Below are 18110 nucleotides of genomic sequence, written 5' to 3'. Positions count from 1 at the left end.
TTCCAGTCCCGGGCTTTCGGACTGTGTGGGCAAGGGACTCGCCCCCTCTCATCGGCTGCGTGGCTGCTGCGCTCGGGGTGTCTGTGCCGCCCTGGAAAGACAGACGGCTCGTTTGGGTCTCCCAAGAATCCCGAGAGACAACCAAGACTGGTAATGCTGTCCTATAGGCTTGTTGTCTTCCCAAGCTGTGCACAGGGACCTAGGGGCCTGACATCGCTGGGGGGCAGACGCCGAGGCCCGAGGAAATGGAGGGACTCCAGCCAGGGAGAGGTCAGATGGAAGGCAGGGTCGTGGGCCGGCACGGGGGACCCAGGCTTTCTCCTTCGACACCCGCAAATGACCAGGGTACCCGGGTACGTGCGGGTGCAAAGTGTCGTTGACTTTGAATGAGCGCGCATCCGACCGACACCAAGCCTCAGGTCTGCCCACCTCTGTCCGTCACCATTGTGCCCCCGCTCCAAGCCCTAGTACTTAACCCCAACCCTGCTCCCTCTCAGTACTCTCCCCGCCGGCAGCCGTGAGCATCTGTTGTTGTAAGTACAGAAGCCACCATCCGGCGCAGGACCTTTGGCACAGTGGTTAGAGCTAGGATCCAACTTGGCACTCAAGCAGGACTCCCGGTTCGAATCCCGGCTCCTCCACTTCCTGCTCCCTGCTCCCTGCTAATGCCCACCCTGGGAGGCAGCGGATGATGGCTCAGGTATACCCGGGTCTTTGACACCCATCGGGGAGACCTGGACTGAGAAACGGAAACCCTGAACTCATTCGTGTTCACTTCCCATTGCACCCCACAGTCTGCTTCCTGTTTGTAAGGCTTTGCCTATTCCGGCTGTTTCATGTCAATGGAACCTGGCTTCTTGCACTTGGCATCAGGTTTTCAAGTTCATCTGTGCTGTAGCAGTGTCTGTATGTCGTACTTTCTTAAGGCTGAATAATATTCCGCTGTATGGAGAGCTCACATTTTGTCCACCCATTCCTGAGCTTATTGACCCTTGAGCTGGGTCCAGCCTTTTGGCAGTTGTAAATGGTGACTAGGAATATCTGTGGACGAGTGTTTGACCATCTGTTCTCAATCCTTTTGGGTATATACTGAGGAGTGGAATTGCTGGTAACTCTGTGTTTAACTTGTTGAGGAACTGCCAGACATTTTAAAAAATTATTATGTTATTTGTAAGGCAGAAAGAGGGAGAGAGAGAGAGAGAGAGAAGAGAAGAGAGATCTTCCATCTGTTTGTTCACTCCCAACAGGCTGCAATGGTTGGGGCTGGCCCAGGCCAAAGCCAGGAGCCTAGAGCTGCATCTGTGTCTCCCATGTGAATGCAGGGGTCCAAGCACGTGGGCCGTCTTCACAGGGAGCTGGATGGGACGTGGAGCTCCCCTATGGGATGCTGGCGCTGCAGGTGGCGGCTGAACCCTCTATGCCACAGAACCCCCCCCCCCCGCCCCAAGGACCCTTCCACTGTGTTTCCAGCACTGATCACAGCGCTCAGTAGATTCTAGGTGCTCGATAACCATTTGGTGGGTGGATGCAAGGACAATGATGAGGCCCTAGCATGGGTCCTACGTCGCTGTGAATTTCCCTCTTCCTTTTTCTCACTGTTCAGTGAGTTGGGAAGTAGAAAGCCTGGTGTGTTGGTCAAGAATTTGGAGACTGATGGGTGCTGGTTGCAGAGTTCATAGTCACTGGCCCCCGTCTTTAGAGCCCGGGTGAATCTGGCACGGGATTCGTAGTCCTGCGAGGGGCCTGTGTGGGTTCGGCCCTGCTGTGCTGCTGCTGCCTTGGGAGCCCTGAACCACAAGTGCTTGGTGTAAACATGACCTCGGCACAACAGGACGATGCCTGTGTCTGCCAAGCCATTAATTTTTATGTAACAACAATGACCACAGCGAACTGCATTACCCCCGTGTCCTGAGCACGTCTTAAGGTCAGGTCCGTGGGACGGGGTGAGACAAGCCCCTTGTCGACTGGAACACAGTGCTGCGTTCGTTCTCTGTGTACGGCTCTGCTCCTGCACACAGCCCCCGAGGGCTGAAAACAGAGCACTAGAGAGTCCCAAAGCTACTTTCTGCTGAAGAACTCCAAATACTTCCAGCGACCTTTATCCTGTGAAATCATCAGTGGTGGGATATCAGCCGGGCCGTCTCCAGGACCGGGGAACAGAGGCCCAGAACCAGCCCCCCCACAACCCCCTGCTTCTTCAGGGAGCAGCCAGCTCGCGCAGAGAGCCCCTCCCACCTGTCTCTCTAGCCCCTGCACTTTCCATTAACTGGATTAGAACACTTGATTGATTCACTCTGAGTGACAGGGGCGGGGCGGGGGGGGGAGCCCAACATGCCATTGGTGTGATATAAATATCTCTGGAAAAAGCTAAAAAACATTGTGTCATACATATTTTCTTAATACCGCAGTCAATCACACGTGTGTGTCTGAGTGCACAGTCCTCCCACCCAGGAGGGGGAGGGTGGGGGAGCTGGAGAGAAACCGGGGCGAGCGAGGCGCGGGAGGCGAGACCTGGTTCCAGAATCCTCAGGTCCCGCATGGCAACTTCTGCCATTAGCCAGAGACACACCGGCTGGGGTTTTATTTATGGTCATTATTACTGGCGTCTTGCCCTCGGAGAACCTTCTGGAAGTCTGAGGACCTTGATGTTGGACTATTAATAGGCAGTGATGCGAGGGTGCTGGGGATCCCTATGAAAGCAGCCTGGTCCCAGGGGAACAAAGCCTGGGGTGGTCACTTTCTCATCCAGTGTACTCTCTGGGCTCCCAGAAGGTTCTGGATCTCTTCCCCCATCATCAAAAAACCTTTTATCCCCACGATTCCTCTGTTAGGAGCTCAGCCTAAGGAAATAACAAAGGGTCCATAAGAAGATTGAGGTTGTAGGACGTTCGTCACAACATGTAGGTTACAGCGAAAGGTTAAAAATGACCTCTGTGTCCAACCAAGCATGGGTGATGGATGAGTCGATCGGGTAGTTCATCCTTTAGAACCCTGCTTAGATTTAAAAAGAAAAAAAAAAAAGACTGGAAGGAAATCAACTAAGATGGCTACAGAGTTTGGAGGTGGCATTGTGGGTGGTTCTTTTCTTTCCCAGAGAAAGTTCCTCTGGGGATGATCTACGCACAAGAACTGGAATTTGGTGTGACTTTAATCTGGCACGTTGTGACGTCCCTGGGACTCAGAAGCCACAGAGGGACTGGGAAGGGGCATCCAGGAGGTGGCCTCGTTGGAATGGAGAAGTCCCAGCACCAAGTGCTGGGAAGCCAGGGGGATGGGTGGGCCGTGCACAGACTGAGTGTTCTGGTGGGGGTAGGGGGAGGTTAGCGGAAGCCAAGGAGAGAAGTGAACACCTGACATGATGGGCACCTGGGAGCCACCGTAGACCCCCTGAGCAAGAAAAGACATGGCCGGGCCCAGGTCAAGGCCAAGCAGTGAACGAGTGGGAGTGACCATGGTGGTCTCGTTGCTCTTTTTACGGAAAGATCTGGTTTCAACAGACTTGGGGGTGAACGTTCCCAGAGCCATGGAATTCTAGATGTGCAAGAAGTCTGGAGATTGCTGTCACGTGGTGGGTGTAGCAGTCTTAGCCCACAGTGGCCAACTGTTCCACCGCAACGGGGTTGTCAAGCTGGTCTCAGTGCCCAGAGGGCCTTCTTCCCAGCTCCACCCAGGAGCAGCCTGGGATCCCAGCTCTAAGAAGCTAAGCACACGCGCAGCCTTCTCCGACCACGGCCCACTCCCTGGAGTCCCACCTGAAGTCCCGGCTTTTTACTCATCTATCACTGAGCACCTATTAGGAGACAGACATACTAAGTGCTAGAGGAAGGCATGCAGAGCAGAGGTGATAATGGCACACAGTAGGTGCTCAGTAAATTTGTGGACGGGAAGGCGGAAGGGAGGCAAACAGGGAAAGAGAGGAGAGCAGTTCTTGTGCTCAAATAATTCAAGATCAAGTGCAGGAAATAACCACAACCTTTCAAGGGTAGGGCAGGGCGGGGGTGGGGGAGCGAAAGGCTTTCTAGAGATGGGAACCCATTGCACAGAACCAAATGCAAAAAAGCTGGCTTCCAACTCCTTCCCTAAGAAGTATTTAATTCAGCCGGCACCGCGGCTCACTTGGCTAATCCTCCGCCTGTGGTGCCGACACACCGGGTTCTAGTCCCGGTTGCCCCTCTTCCAGTCCAGCTCTCTGCTGTGGCCCGGGAGTGCAATGGAGAATGGCCCAAGTGCTTGGGCCCTGCACCCGCATGGGAGACCAGGAGGAAGCACCTGGCTACTGGCTTTGGATCGGTGCAGCGCCGGCCATAGTGGCCATTTGGGGGGTGAACCAACGGAAGGAAGACCTTTCTCTGTCTCTCTCTCTCTCTCTCTCTCACTATCTAACTCTGCCTTTCAAAAAAAAAAAAAAAAAAAGGATTTAATTCAGCTAACATTTGTGAAGCCCCTACAGTGGGCCAGGCTGGGGATTAAAATTCCCACTGTTGCCCTCCACATTAAATCCAAAACAGGCAGGAGAGCCCTGCGGAACGAGGGAGGAGAGGGACGGGTGTTGCTCATTTCCCGCATCCAGGCTCCGGGATGGGGCCTGCGGCTGGGCTCCCCAGGGGTAGGGCCAAGCCTGAGCCCTGTGAAATCAGACACCCACCAGCCCTGCCCTCTCCTCTTCCCTTTTCCGATTGTTCAGGCTTCTCAGGCCATTTCCACTTGGCCTCGCCAAGTGAATGTAAATCCAGAAACCTCTTCGCGATACATCGGGGCAGTTGGCAGGGCCTCTCCAAGGGGTGCACGGGGAAGGAAGGGGGAGGTGCCTAAGGAGAAAGTTACACGTGGTTCCTTTAATCACAGGGTGGAGGGAGAGAGGAGAAAGTTCAAACAGAGCCCCCGAAAGCCGGCTCTGAGCCTCAGTGTTTCAGCAACTGCTGTTGGCATCGCTGCCGTTTGTCTTGGCCCAAACCTGTCCCGAGAAACACAGAGAGGCTCATGCTCTTGGAATTCGCTCCCTGAACAATTCACTCAGTAACTCAGCTTTGGCAGACAATAAAAAAAAAAAAAAAAAAAAAAGGAGGGCTGGCATTGCGGCACAGCGGGTTAGGCCACCCCTGCTTGGGACCCTGGCATCTCATCTTGGAGTGCCTGGTTCGAGTCCCGGCTCCTCTGCTCCTGGTCCAGCTCCCAGCTAATGTACCCTGGGAGGTGGCAGTACTTGAGTACTGGGAGATCTGGATGGAGTTCCTGGCTCCTGGCCTTGGCCTGGTTCCCCCCTGGCTAATGTGGACATTTGGAGAGTGAACCAGCAGATGAAAGATCTCTCTCTCTCTCTTTCTCTCACTCTCTCTGTCATTCTGCCTTTCAAATTAATAAAAAATAAATATTTTTTTAAAAGGCAAAAGATGCCAGCAAGCCTCTGGCTAAGGGTGCACCTGCCTCCCCACACCACCCCCAGTTCTCTGGAGCATCACTCAGCCTGGGCCAGTGGGGAGGGGGTCAGAGAGGAAAACCTTGGGGTGAGTTCCCTCGGAGGCACTCTGCCAGCTGGGAGCAGCTTCCTGGAGAGGATCCACCGAGGAGAAGGAGAGGCAGCCACCTGAAAAGGTCTGACTCAGAAACTGTCTGTCACGCTCCAGCGGTTGACAGAGGAGCCCTAGATAAACAATGAAGTGCACGGTGCCATCCAATAGTCGCTTTCTCTCCAGCGCTGTGCACGCGCCAATGCTGCCCCAGCACATTCCGTTCTTTATCTCACGGGATCTGTGTGGCAAACCCACCGAAGCAAGACCCTCAGCCCCGTTACACAGGCGACAGAGCTGTGACCAGACCCAGGGGACAGAGCGCAATAGTGAGGTCGCCAAATGGGAGTCTCGGGGCCCCCTGGCTCAGCAGCCGTGCCCTCAGCCACACAAAGTCCTCCTGCCTTTGTGTCCCGATCTCGAGGGGTCACCATCAGAATCTGACACGGACCAAACGCACGCTGATGACGTGAGAAAGCCGAGCGGACGTCCCCTCAATCGTCAGAGAGCCAGTTTAGACGGCCACCCCTGCAGCTTCCGTCTCCACGTGGTTCCCGGGACTGCGGGCAGCCCTGGGTGCTGGTGAACAAAGCAGGCTGTGGGCAAGTGCCCCTTGACCAGTCAGAGTCCCTAAGCGCCCTCCTTGGGGGTGCACGAATTCAGCTCGGGAAAGAGAATTGCGTTTGACTTTCACCAACCTCTAGCAGAGGCGGCATCTTCTTTTGCTGGGAGTGTAGGTGACAAACTGCTGTGCTGCTTGCGGCACCTGAGACCCTGGCGCCCATGCAAATCACAGAGACGTTCGCATCGACCCGCAGGGGCCGTAGGTACAGCAGAGTGTCACGTGGACATTCCAGCTGTGGACAGACTGCACGAGACCCCGCAACTTCACTGATAAACAAGCCTGCCTGCTACTGTTGCACAAAGTTAGCTGATAATATTTTGATATTTGCTTTACACTGTAATTGATCTCCTTGATAATCCGATGGCTTCATTTCATGCGTGGGGCCTCATGGGGCTCAGCCGGTTAAGCCACCGCTTGCAGACACCAGCATCTCATATGGCTGCCAATAGGAGTCCCAGCTGTTCTGCTTCCAATCCAGCTCCCTGCCAAGGCGTCTGGAAAAGCAGCAGAAGATGGCCCAAGTACCTGGGCCCCTCCACCCACATGGGAGGCCTGGATGGGGCTGTAGACTCCTCATTTGGGCCTGGCTCAGCCCCAACTGTTGCAGCCACTTGGGGAATGAACCAGCTGATCAACGATCTCTCTCTTCTCTCTCTCCCCCTCCTGCCACTCTGCCCTTCAATCAAATAAATAAATTGATTTTTAAAAGACTTATTTATTTATTTGAGAGGTGGAGTTACAGACAGAGAGAGGAAGAAACAGAGAGAAATGTCTTTCATCCACAGGTTCACTCCCCAAATGGCCGCAACTCTGGAATTGAGCTGATCCAAAGCCAGGAGCCAGAAGCTTCTTCTGAGTCTCCCACACTGGTTTCTAGGACCCAAGGACTTGGGCCATCTTCCACTGCTTTCCTGGGCTATAGCAGAGAGCTGGATTAGAAGTGGAGCAGCTGGGACTCGAACTGGCGCCCATATGGGATGCCACCCCTGCAGGCAGAGCTCAGCCTACTATAGGCCACAGCACCTGATCTTGTTCTTTGTGTGTGTGTTTTTTTTTAAAGATTGTATTTATTTATTTGAGAGGTAGAGTTACAGACAGTGAGAGGGAGAGACAGAGAGAAAGGTCTTCCTTCCCCTGGTTCACTCCCCAAATGGCCACGGAGCTGGGTTGATCTGAAGCCAGGAGCCAGGAGCTTCTTCCAGGTCTCCCACCCGGGGCTTCTTCCATGTACAGGAGCCCAAGCACTTGGGCCATCTTCTGCTTTCCCAGGCCACAGCAGAGAGCTGGATCAGAAGTGGAGCAGCCGGGACTAGAACTGGTGCCCATATGGGATGCCAGTGCCACAGACAGAGGATTAATCTACTATGCCATCATGACAGCCCCTGATCTTGTTTTTTAAGTGAAAGAGTTAAGCCTTGGGAACTCTGACATCCATAGCACCCAAAACAGTGCCAGTGGTGAACCATGGCAGGTGGCCAATCAGTAGTACCGACTGAACCTGCTTGGCCGTCTCCGGGTGTGTCCGCAGCCGCTTCCAGGCTGTGTGATCTCGGATGAGGGAGGATGACTTTTCCAGGCCTCAATTTCCTGCCCCTGACCACGGGCCTCACACAGCCTCTCTCTCTGGACAGTCGGCAGCACAATCAGCCCCAGTGTGTGTGTGTGTGTGTGTGTGTGCCCAAGGCCAGTTGGATCTGACACTGGACTTTTGCTTTCCTGGAGATCAGAGGCTGTTTTTCAGAGGATGGGGATGTGATTGTGGTTATTATTTTTATTTTTATCAAAAGTTAGATGGAAACGAAAAAGTGCCCACCGCAAGGGTTAGGGTCTGTGGCTGTGCAATACCCCGGCTGCCCTGGGGGCGTCTCATCCCACCCCCCTCCTCCCCACCCCAGAGTTCCTTCTTCTGTGTCCCAGGCTCAAGTTTCCAAACCTGCCTTCCTGGGACCCCGCCCTGGGGCCACCTGCCTGGCAATCGCGGCTGAGCCCTGTGGCGGGCGTCCGCCTGGGGAGGCCGCTGTCGTGCGTTTGCACCGGGGCGCGTGGAGGTACGGGGCTAGCTGCAGGCCCATGGCCCTGCTATGCGGCGCGTGTCGCCGGCTGCGGCTTCGCTCTCGTGGGCTGCGTGCGGGCCGGTGGGCACCTGCAACAGCCGCTGGAGTTTCCCAGCCGACGGAAGGTACTGAAATCGCCGTCCCAGAAGCCCACAGTGTTTTTCTAAAAGTCCCGGATGCCAGGGCTCTCCCCACGCCAGAAATGGCCTGCAGGTATCCCAGCCCTTGCTTTCCCAGATACTCCCCAAAGCTGAGTGCACAGATCTTTATCTTTTCTTTTTTTAAAACATTTTTTAATTTTCATTTTATTTGAAAGGCAGAGAGAGACAGGTCTTCCATCTGCTGGTTCACTCCCCAAATGCCCACGAGAGCCAGGGCTGGGTCAGGCTGGAGCCAGGGTCTGGAAACTCAGTGTCTCCCACGTGCGTGACAGAGACCCGAGTACCTGAGCCACCCGTGCTGCCTCCCCCGGTGCGCATCAGCAGGAAGCCGGGCTCCAGAGCAGAGCTGGGACTGGAACCCCGGCGTCGTGGTATGGCACGAGGGAGGCCCTGGCAGCGCCTCGGCTCGGCAGCTGCACCAAGCACCCACCCTGACCTTTCTCTTTTCAACTTGATTTCTCCGGGGGTCCCTGGACAGCCGTGTTCCCACTGGCTCGCAGCGTCACACCACGGAGCCAGAAGTTGCTGGCCTCACTCTACCAAGCAGGGTGAATTGTGGGCTGAGGAGTGCCTTCTGGCCATTCATTCTGCAACCCCTGAGTAGGGGTGCAATGCTGAACCCGAGAGCCGGTTCCCGCCTTCATGGAGCTCCCAGTGGTCAAGGGAGCCATGGAGAATAGCGACACAAGCAAATAAAGATGTGGAACAGCTAGAGATTGTTACAAGTGCTAAGAAGCAGCAGATGGCTGGAGAAGAGTGGATATTCTTAGCCGAAGTCAAAGAAGATCTCTGAACAAATAACATTCAAGCTGAGAGCTGGAGGATGAGACCGAGCCAACCGTGGGAAGAGCCAAGGGCAGGAACACGCCAAGGCAGCAGGGGCAGCAAGTGCAAAGGCCCTGGGGTGGGGAAATCTTGGCAAGAGCTAAGAAGAGACAGAAGGTCATGGTTGCTGGAGTGCAGTGAACAAGAAAGACCATGGCAAGAGGTGGGAGGGAGGGAGAGAGGAAGGAACACAGTCCCTGCTGCGCTCCAGAGACCACAGCAGTGTTTGATCTGGCCCAGGGGGGTCGGGGGAGGGGGAGACTGAAATTTCCATGACAGGTGCACCACCTGTGAGTTTGCCGAATGAATAAATGGTTTAGGAATGATCTCCCTCCAGGCGCCTGGGCACCCAAGTCCTGGGCAGTTAGAGCCCCCTGAGGACTCCCCTGGGCCCTGGCTCTGTGCTTCTGCCTGTGAATGAAGTCTAAAGACGGGATTCAGGAAGACGCAGGTGCAAGCCTCTCTCTCTGGACCCAAAACGTGTTCTTTCCCTCCAACAGGGCAGCAAAAGGGTTTTTGAAGGGCAGAGGCAACTGCAGGTGGGGTTAGAAAGAACAGTGAATCCACTCGGTTGATAAGTAAGCGGATTTGCGGGCTTTGTTCTGACGGTGGTCCCGGTGGAGGCGTCCTGGTGATGGAGCTCAGCTGACGGCTGCGTCCTCTCTCCCCAGCTGGGAGCGAGGTCGGCCTTTCCGAGCCATCTCCTCTCAGTAGGCTCCCGAAATTCCCATGCAAACTTTGCTGTTCGCTGGGCACAGGTAATCTACAACGCCAGCAGCTGGCCCTTGGCAGCCAGCACACGAACAGGTGATGGAAGATACATTCACTGTGGCTACAGCGTGCTGGGGACACACACAGGGTTGGTTTAGAGGGGTCCCCCAGAGTCGTGACTTCAGGGGTCCTGGCCCAGCTCCTCACTCCCCAGCTGCACGACAGGGGCCCACTCGTGTGGTTCCTCCGGGGCTCTGTTTTTGGCACGTGCAGGTAGCCGGAGCCGCATCTGCATCCCAGGGCTGTCGAGAACTTTGGGATGAGGGTACCTAACGGGGCTAGGGCAGGTTTCTGGAATCCAGACGCGCTCAGACACAGCCTCATAACCACGTGTGTTTTGTGCATGTGTGTGTTGTATGTGTTCACTTTCACAGACAAGTGCGTTTTTTTTTTTTTTTTCAAAAGAGAAGATTCAAAATCATCTCTCCAAAGAGATCCGCAATCCTCACACTTAAAAGATATCAGACACCTGGGAGTTAGAGCTGATATTGGCCCCATCAGTTGCTCTCTCTCCCTGAGCTCTGGTTCCACACTTGCTTGGGGGCATCGGCATTGACCCTGGCCTCCCAGCTCACTGTCGCCCAGCAGCGTTCCACCAGCCCAGGTCCCAGTGTGCCCCACTGTCCCAACAGGAGGCCCCCAAGGGCCTCCCTGCTTCACCGATGGCCAAGAGGTGACCCCATGAGCTCCATCAGTGTGTGCTGCCGGGAGCCAGCAGTGGGTGACTCCGCCCAGGTAATAAGATGCTCCTACCCAGTGACCCCGCCCCTGCAGGCTCCTCCCAAGCTCAAGCTGGGGATGGCTGGCACCGTGGCTGATGGGAAGTTGTGTTTGTTTGTGGGGAGCAGAGATGTGAGCGCTCTTAGCTTCTTCCCACCCACGGAACCTGGATCCTGGGCGGTTGCTGAGGGTCTGTGTTCCACGCACGCCCAGCCAGCCTAACACGCAGCACACAACAGACACTTAACAAAAGCAATAAACGAGTGATGGTCATTTCCAGCCCCCACGCCCAGCACACCCTCCAGGGATGGAAGGCAGGTCCACTCAGCTCTCATCTGGCCCTCTCCGAACTGGTTCCCCCGCCCCTTCCTGACAGGTGATAAAGTTAATGACACCTTGCATGCAGGTTGCGTCTTTATTCTCAAGAACTCCAAACACTCGGCTATAATTATCTCTCCATCCTCATTTCTGAGTCACATTCAAAAGGAGCCGAGGGAAAGGGAACTCCGCCAACCCTCGCCCCCTCCCACCAAATCGATGTGATGTCAAGGAAATGGAGGTCTGGCCAGAATGGAACATTCTTGACCCAGATCTGCTGGTCGCAGGCAGGTGGCACGGAGAACAAGGGCCTGCCTTGATCTGTCCTGAGACCAATGAAATCCTTTTCTTTTTCTTTCTTTCTTTCTTTTTTTTTCTTTTCTTTTTTTTTTTGGCCTGCAGGCACAGCCGATCTTTCTCATCAGCTAGCGTCTAATAACCCCGATTTTGAGGTCTGTGAAAAATCCCCTTGCTTGAGAGGATCCCCCGGGGAAGAGGAGGTCTCCCACAGGGTGCCACCTGGGACCCCAGGGAGTTCACATGGAGGCCCCACAGCACCCCCCAGGGAGGGTGAGTCAGGGATCGGGGGCGGGGAGGGGGCTGGGTGCCCCATGGCAGGTTTTGACTCGCCCCTCTTCCTGGGGCTCCAGAACAAAGCCCAGGTGGTGCAAGACCGTGTCGGGGAAGAGGCAGGGCCTGGGGAAGGCACGCCGGCTGCTCCCGGCTCCAGGTAGCTGACTGGCTAAGGAGAGAGAGTCATGAGTTTCCAGGCCTTGGCTGCTTCGTTGAGAAGACGGGTTTACCATTAGCCACCCCATGTATCTTAGCAGGTGACCCGGACCCCAAAGCAAAGTTACAGATAGGAAAGTGCTTTAAGAAGTCGCAAGACTTTCTATGGCCATAACGCTGGGCTGTGAACTCGGCGGGCAGGCCGGGCGCCGCCTGCCCCCTGAGAGTTGGCGCTCAGCAGGCCCCTCGTCCCCCCTAAAAGAGTCCAGCAGAAGGTTGCGCCGGTGTTGTGGCGTAGCACGGTGAGCCGCCGCCTGGGACGCCAGCATCCCATGCGAGTGCAGGTTCGAGTCCTGGCTGTCCCACGTCCAGTCCAGCTTCCTGCTCCTGTTCCAGGGAAAGCAGAGGATGATGGTCCAAGTAGCTGGGCCCCTGGGCCCCATGTGGGAGACCCAGCGAAGTTCCTAGCTCCCAGCTTGGGCCTGACCCAGCCTCAGCTGTTAGGCCCATTTGGGGAGTGAAGCAGTGGATGGAAGATCTCTCTGCATATCTTCCTCTGTCACTCTGCCTCTCAAATGTTTACATATAATATATGTATATATAGAAATACGTATACATATACACACACATATAAAGTGATATGGAACCTGCGAACATTACCTTATTTGGAACAAGGCTCTCACGATGAGGGCTTCCACCTGGGAACCCGGTAGCACCAATGTGCAATCCCTGTGTCTTTATCCATTAGGCACGCAGAGAACAGCCACTCGGAGAGGAGGGGCCGGCCACGGGAAGATGGGGGCACAGACTGCAGGGAGGCAGCTACGGGACCGGAACGCCGATGCCCCCATGGCGGCAAAGGGGGCATCTCCCCTACGGCCCTTGGAGGGAGCAGGGCTTCTGCTCCTCTTGATTCCAGACTTGTGGGCTCCAGATGCGAGATGAGAAATCCATGTGTGGAAGTCGGCGACAGCAGCCCAAGGAGACGGACCCACGCAGTGGCCAACACCCGCTCCGTCGGCAGCAGAGCTGGGCATCCTGACTCCCCGTCCAGGCCCCGTCTCGGCACTGCCCCCTCTGGCTTCTGTCCGGGAGGTCAGGCATTGGGGCTGCTCTCTCTGGTAGCACGGGAGGAGGACAGATGAGGCCTCTCGCAGACCAGCTGGGACCGGATCACACCGGTGTCCTGCAGGACAGGGATTAAGGGCAGCCCCGAGAGGCCAGCCTGCTTCCTTCCGGCCCCGGCTGCTTCCCCTGCCCCGGCGCCTCCTGGGGCCGAGCAGACCTCTGCCTTGGAAGCTGCCCCAGGACGATTCCTGGAGACTGTGCACAGCCAAGCCGGCCTGGCTCCCATGCGGGACCTGATGCCGCAGCTGTGGCACCTGCGGGCTGCAGTGCCCAGGCTTTCAGAGGACGGCGGCCGGGACAGCAACTGCGCACGGTCAGTGTCTGCTCACTTCGGGGGAGGGGCGGAGCAGGCTTCAGCTGGGAGTCTTAGGAGAGAACCCTGCTTTCTAGAAGTTTCACCCAAGATCTGACTGCCTCTTGAATCGTTGGGGGTGCAAGTAGGGGCCTCCTTTGCTGAGCTCAATCGTGAGTTCTCTGCGGGGTGCGTATGTGTGCCTCCTAGTGACACGGGGGAGCAAGAGACACCTCTGTACTGTGGGGTAGTTGGGTCCAGGCTCTTGTCTGCTACGGAAGAAAGAAATGAAGGAAGACTGATTTACGTGCAGAGTGTCAGTGCACAGGACAGAGGGCTGCACCCAACAGGGCCTGTGGCCGTCCCTTTATATGAACTGGACACCCAGGGGGTGGTCCCTGGTACAAAGCTTGATTGAATAAGCAAATGAGGCATGGTTTGGGGAAGGGCTTGAGCACCGCGTATTTGCTTGCCCTGTTTTGGAAATCTTGGAAGTGTCACGGCATCAGGTGCATGATGGGAGTGGGAATGTCGACCCTGGCAATTTCATTATAGTGACCTTGTAATGAGCTAAAGGTCATTGCAGGGATGCAGCCAGTAGCCATGGTGGAGACTTTTAGCCAGCGCTGGTTCTGAGTGGTGAAGCTGCGGTTTCCCACCGCCTGGAGGAGGTTGATGTGGGCAGCGTGGGTGGGGCTGAGAGCAAGCAGGGCCCACAGAGGTGCTGATGGCCCCAGCTTGTCTTTGCTGCTCCCTGCCCACACCATGTGTACCCCAGGGGTTCTCAACCTGGGCACGACTGACATTTGCAGCTGGATAATTCTTGCTTGTGTGGGGCCATCTGGTGCATTCTGGCACTAAGCAGTGGCCTTGCCCTTCCCCGCCACTGGGTGCCAATAGCAACAGCATCCCCCACCCCAGTGTGATGACAGAGTGTCTCCAGACAGCGCCCAGGGTCTCTTGCCCTTCAGTTGAGACCCATTGGCCTACATCCCATGGCTTCCCTGTGCCCAGTCACCCCTGTGACATCTTGGGGGCCACTGTCCCATAATATGGCCACTGTCATTTCTCCACTATTGGAGAGGAAGTAAGAATAATTGTAACAATGATTTGTTGTAAGCTGATTTCACATCGATTGCCTCATTTAAATCCTTGTTAGCAACTCTATAAAATTATTTTTTTATAATGTGTTAATAGTCAGGAGGACTGTTTTACAGATGAGGAGACTGAGCCAGAGGAAGACAATGAACTTGGGCAAGGAACAGAGCTAGGATTCAAACCCAGGCTGCCTAATGCTTTATTATTTATTACTCTGATATTCTGCCTTCCAAATAGATAGACAGTGAGAGACAGACACACAGAGGGACAGAGATCTCTCTCCTCTGCTTGTTCACTCTCCAGATGCCCATAAAAGCCGGCTTGGCCCAGGAGCCTAGAACTCCACCCAGGGACACATGGGTGGGAGGGGCGCAAACATTTGGGCAATCTTCTGCTGCTTCCCAGGTGCATTTGCAGGGAGCTGGGTTGGAAGTGCAGCAGCTGGGACTCCAACTGACCCTCAGATATGGGATGCTTGCATTGCAAATGGTGGCTTAGCCCACTGTGCCACAACCCTGGCCCCCAGGCCATCTAATTCTTAAGCACCAATTTATACAACGTCATTAATACATAATGTTTGGAATACGCTTTAGAATTTCAAAGTTTTTATTATTTATTTGAAAGGAAGAGAAAACAAGAAAAGAGACACACAGAGATCCCCCTCTGCTGGTTCACTCCCCAAATGTCCACAGTGGTCAGGACTAGGCCGGAGCTGAAGCCAGGAGTCAGGAACTCCATCTGGGTCTCCCATGTGAGTGGCAGGAACTCAATAACTTGAGCCATCGCTGCCGCCTCCCAGGGTCTGCATTAGCAGGAAGCTGGAATCGGAAGCCAGAGCAAGGAACCAAACTCGGGTATTCTCATGTAAGACCAGGCACCTTCACCACGGGGCCAAATGCCGCCTCCAAGAATTTCAAAGCTGTAAAATTCTCTTTCTCATCTACATGACTGGTCCTGAGCAGGCTGCTGCAGCAGATGACCGTGGACTGAGCAGCTTGGACAGCCAACGTGGATTTCTCTGCAGGCTGCAAATGTGAGATCAGGGCGCTGGCAGGGTCGGGTTCTGGTGAGGGCGCGCTTCCTGGTTCGCAGGCACCTGTCCTCCGCACCCTCATTCAGCAGAGAGAAGGGGCTCCTCTCTTCCTGTTTGTATGAAGGACATGAATCCTGGCGTGGGGGCTCCACCCCCCTCAAATTACCTCCCAAAGGCCCCACCTCCAAACACCATCCCATTTTGGGGGATGCAAGCATTCGGTCCATAGCCACTGTAATTTATTAATAAGATATTACTATCATCCCCATTTCTCAGATGAGGCACTTGAACTCTGGTCTCCTTCCACAGACTTCCGGCTTGTCCTGCACCTGAGAGGAACTCCAGGGAGAGGGGCAGGAACTCCAGGGAGAGGGGCAGGAACTCCAGGTAGAGGGGCCGGAAGTGCAAATGTCCTTTCAGTTCTTCTCCTTGCCGCCTCTCGGGCCAAGGAAGGAGAAGCCAGAGGCTCCATTTTGCACGCCAACTCCCCTGGATGCCCACCGTGGGTTGCGGGTGCCTGCGTGCATTCTGTGTCTTTAATTCAAGGTGTTGTAAATGAGTTGATCTTCCTGAGCCAGCTGCTCCTTTGGAGGGCTGTGGGCACTGCTGGGAGGTGATGGCAGCTTTCGCCAATCAACCGCAGGTGCTTCCTGAACAGAAAATCCATCCCGTCCACCCCCAACTACGTCCAGTGTCCTTATCTACACAGTTGCTGTCCTCACATACACTTGTCCCACCTCCATCCTGCTTGTCCTTCTCCAGGACACTACCCTGGCCTGAGCCCCACTGACTCCCACCTGGACCACCTTGTGCATCCTGCTGCTCCCCACTCCCCGACCACCCCAAGCTGCCCTGCAAACCCTCGGGATGCAGTCTTGTCCCTCCATCATCCCCTCGCTAGCGGGAGGACCCAACTCCTTTCTGGGGCCGGGTGCAGCTGGAGGCTGGAGCTCCACTGTCCTTGTCTGGGAGGGCAGATTATCAGAGGCTCAGGACTGCTGTGAGCTGGTGGGTGTCCCACGGATAACCTGCAACTGGCCAGAGCGGAGTATTGACAAACACTACCTGCTTCTCTCCATGGAGCTTTGGCTATTAAACCAGCACAGCACTGCCTGCGAGAGCAGCCAGTCTGACCCCAGCAAAGCCCCTGCCTGCATATCCTTTCTCTTCAGGGGCAGGGGCGCAGCCCACAGCACACCTATCTGTGGTGTGTTGGGGTCCCCGTTCTTCACTGATAGCCCCACTGGACTGTACGGTCGGAGGAGCAGGGCTGTGTCTGTCTTTGCTTAGTGTTAGGTACCCAGTGCCTGCACATGGTAGGAGCATACATTATTTATTGCATTTTTGTAATTGTTGGTAAACAATTTAGAGTTTAGCCAGTTTAAGTCTACAGTTCAGTGGCATTAAGTACACTTGCGTATTGTGCAACTCCTGCCACGAACACGTTTCTGATGCACGTATGCTTGCTTTTTTTTGCTTACTTGGCCATACATAGTCATGTGAACACCTCAAGCATTACAATGAAGCAAAAATAAAAATCTCCCTTGCACCCTGACCCTAAGCCTCCTAGGTCCTTGCACCAGGAGAAATCACTATCACTCACCTCCTGGAGCGCCTTCCAGAGACATCATGCACATAAATGTCCACAATATAGGAGGTCCCTTTGTTCTTTGCATTTGCTAATACCTTTCAGAGCTCAGTTCCCGTGCCTGTATACGGGCTTCCTCCATGTGAGGCTGTGTGGTTTTCCAGTCTCCGGCAGCACCATAATTTAGCTATTCTTCTACAGCCCACTGCTAACGCTGCTCTCCATCCTCTTGTGACACGCAGGAAGGCCTACATAAGCTCTCTGAGTCAGCCCCATGCATGACATAAAACTGAGAGCAGGAATGGGCATTTGGCACAGTGGTTAAGGCTAAGGCCAAGGCACTGTGTGGGACTCTCACATCCCGTGTTGGAGTGTCGGGGTTCGAGTCCCGGGCTCTCCGTCCGATCCAGCTTCCTGCTCACAGGCACCCTGGGAAGCAGCAGGTGGTAAGTCAAGTACTTGGGTGCCTGCCAATCATGCGCATGACCTGGATGGAGTTTCAGGATCCTGGCTTTGGCCTGATCCAGCCCCAGATGTTTTGAGTATTTGGGGGATGAGTCAACAGATGGAAGATGTCTGTCTGTCTCTCTCTCTCTGCATTTCAAATAAGTTATTTTTAAAAACTAAGCACAGATAAAGTGAGCTAGGTAGAACCAAGACGTACCTGTTATACCCCCAGCATCTCTTGAGCGTCCAGTGTGTGGCTGAGGCTGTACGCGTGCTAAATGATTCGACTGGAGTGGCAATCCTGCGCAGGGGGTTAACAAGCTCAGAGCATTTCAGCGACTCAGCCAGGGTGACGCCCTCAGCACTTGGTGGAACCACAACTGGCACGTGGAACCCTAAGAGCGGAACTCTTGCTGCGTGGGGCCACTGCCTCCCCACGTGCCCAACCCCCAGCCTCACTGGGATTTGCACACGCAGTGGGCTCCGGCTAAAGGTGACTTGTGTGACAGCCAGTCGCCTCCCCCTCTCCGAGCCCTGCCTGGATTCACTATTCATTCAACAAAATGGGGATCTTCAAAAAGTTGATAGAAGACACCATGCATGAATTCCAAACAATGTTGTACCGCAAGAAACTTTCCTTGTCATTCCGTTTCCCCACCCACCCACCCACCCACACACACAGTCTCCTGATATCTCTGAGTACCTATTCCGTGCCTGGCACCACGCTGGGGTGAGAGATGAGGTCACCCAGCTCTCAGTGGTGACCCAACTGCCCCTCCCCCTCAAACAAGGTCCATGCCCTAGCACCCAGCAC

General features: G+C 54.9%; 1 long non-coding RNA gene across 1 annotated transcript; it reads left to right on the top strand.

The window, feature by feature from the left end:
- The first annotated feature begins 10 nt into the window (after positions 1-10).
- LOC138847371 (uncharacterized) lies at positions 11-14319 on the top strand. The gene is made up of 2 exons (XR_011385126.2): positions 11-150; positions 12459-14319. It is a non-coding gene; the product is annotated as an uncharacterized LOC138847371 (long non-coding RNA).
- Positions 14320-18110: the final 3791 nt, after the last annotated feature.

This window comes from Oryctolagus cuniculus, chromosome 21, assembly GCF_051225735.1.
Source record: "Oryctolagus cuniculus isolate XC-2025 breed Fujian yellow rabbit chromosome 21, ASM5122573v1, whole genome shotgun sequence".
In the NCBI taxonomy this organism is placed as follows: domain Eukaryota; kingdom Metazoa; phylum Chordata; class Mammalia; order Lagomorpha; family Leporidae; genus Oryctolagus; species Oryctolagus cuniculus.
Note: the sequence above shows the minus strand (reverse complement) of the source record. Positions and strands in the feature narration are given on the sequence as shown.